Below are 2,500 nucleotides of genomic sequence, written 5' to 3' on the forward strand. Positions count from 1 at the left end.
GTGACGATTTTGGTATCGTTGGATTCCTCTCTCAGTTTAGTTTCCAAATATATAGAAATTATTGCATGGAAGCCCCACTACCTTACATTCTTGGCCCTGACAGCAAGAGAGGGCATGAAAGGTACCAGGTTAAAGTGTAAATGGGGGCTGCCACCCCCCAACCCCCGCCCAGGAAAACAAAGAACCCTTCCCAAATTTACGGCAGATAAGAGTGGACGACTGCCTTGAAGAGTATTGCCAAGTCTGATGCTCTTTACTTCCATGAATGCATGGGGGATTCTTTGTTTTCTTGGGTGGTGGTTGGGGGGCGGCAGGACAAACTAGTGACTGATTCTATGTATATCATTTAAATTTTACTCCGCAATTTCCCTGGTACCTTTCATCCCCTCCCCTGCTATCGGGGCCAAGGATGTGGGGTTGGGGGTGCTTCCGTGCAATAAAACCTACATATCTGTCTTGTAGACAAAGAGGAATCCAACAATACCGAACACATTGCGATCTGTTTGGTAGATGTATTCTAGAAAATTACCATTTGGAAAAAAATGTCACCAATGCTTCTTGGGATGAAACTAGATTCGTTTGATTCCTATTGTTTTGGTTTGGTTGACTCTGGTGTTCGTTTCCATTGGAAATGGCTATAACGTCTTTTCCATACCAGTATTGCGCCTCTCTTGATAATATGCGTGTGCAATGTGGAATTCTTTATCTCTGCTGTAATCACGGTACTGATTAAGTCACTATATATTCTAATGCAATAAAGCAACCCTCGACCAGGAAAAAAGATAATCCTCCACATATCCAGGACAGGATAGAACGTTGGACAGACTCGGCATTGGGTGGTCCACATGTTGGTTGTAGATACAAGAATTACACACTGCAGGGGGCTGTACCCCCCTCCAACCAACCCGCCCAGGAAAACAAAGAATCCTCTACATATTCACGGCAGGAGAGAGCGTCGGAGAGAGTCAGTATTGGGTGCTTCCACATGCCATTTGTATGCATGTGAAGTACTGTAAGTATAGTCACTTGAGTGAAAATAAACTGTACAACATACCTATGCAGAGGAGGGGCTGGGTTGAAGGTCGTCAATATCAGTGGAGCAGCTTGCAGGAGTGGGAGTGTCGGAGAGGTCTGTGTGAGCACGGGCTGTTCACAAACCACTTCAGAGGGTAGCACTCGGTGTTCATGTAATAGTTTGAAGGTAGCCTCGTCGTCTTCAAAATAATTTTCTATAATTTGGTATGGTTTGATACTCCACCCTCCACACACAGAAGCCATGGTGAAAATGATTTTAGAATTGAATTTCATAGCTTCTCCTCGTGTCTTGTTTCCCTATTGGATATTAAATTAACCGCCAAACAATTGGCCAATGAAATCATGATACTGGCCGTGATGTCACAAGTAAGATAACAGGAACAGTAATCCCTCAGCAATCGTTAGGTTGGATGTTTGGGTTTGCACGATACCCAGGTTTTATGACTTAGTCTCTGAAGGATATGTTGCTCTTGGTAACAATTACCACAGATTTAAAGTTCGGGGGTTTATCTCTAAAAGGCATATTTGCATTTTCTGTTTTTTTGTCATGTGATTCTGACAGTTTGGGTAAATGTTCAGAACTACAAGCACCTGAGCACAATGATTCACACACACACACACACACACGCACGCACGCACGCGCGCGCATGCATGCATGCACGAACGCGCATTCATTTTCCCATACGCTTGTAGGACAGCCAAGGTTGTACTTGGAGTAGGCTAGTGGCTATGTAAGTATAGTCATACCATCTGATAAGGTCAGGTTTGATTGACAGCCCCAAAATATCCCATGTTCAGGTGCCAAATCCTAAATGAAATAGTGATTTTCTGCTTTTTCTTTATGTAAAGGCATGGTTCAACCAGCCTTGTTTTTATGTAGAACCTGACTTGTGTCCAAGTGCCTAGCCAAACATAGTGTTTAAAGTGTGAAAAGCACCACTGTGGCAGACTGCACATCCCTCTCACTTGTGGTATTTCAGACAGTACTAATATTAGATGATATAATATAAGTTATATGGCTAATTTTCCTTGGTATTTTAGAAATTTCAGTCGTAGGCCGCATCTTGAGGTGAATTTGTGGAAATTTTTTAGAGTTCTATTGCAGGGATTGTAGTGGATGCAGTGGATGTAATGGAATGGTAATTCATATAGAGCTGTACAGATAATTTCTCATTCAGATTTAACTTTCATTTTACCCAATTATTGAGACCAAGGTCATGGTGGTATGGGAGAGTTTCCATGGCATAATTCCTACATATGTGAGTATTAGAGCATCAGAGGAATCCATTGATACTAGAACTATTGTGATTGAATCTGTGTTGATCTGAAGAAATACTACTTTTCTCTTGACCCATCATTGCCAGGGATGTGTAGTGTTCACTGTAGTATTGTTTTGTGAAATGTTTCTGCTCATAGATGGCTCCGCAAGTGCTTAACTACAAAGGTTTCAATTAGTAGTCCATGT

At 42.1% G+C, this 2,500-nt stretch overlaps 1 protein-coding gene across 2 annotated transcripts in view; it reads left to right on the forward strand.

The window, feature by feature from the left end:
• LOC113827959 (uncharacterized) overlaps positions 1–2,500 on the forward strand; it is a 21,250-nt gene that overhangs the window by 501 nt on the left and 18,249 nt on the right. The gene's annotated exons all lie outside the window — the stretch shown is intronic.

The sequence above is a fragment of the Penaeus vannamei genome, chromosome 37 (assembly GCF_042767895.1).
Source record: "Penaeus vannamei isolate JL-2024 chromosome 37, ASM4276789v1, whole genome shotgun sequence".
NCBI classification, from domain to species: domain Eukaryota; kingdom Metazoa; phylum Arthropoda; class Malacostraca; order Decapoda; family Penaeidae; genus Penaeus; species Penaeus vannamei.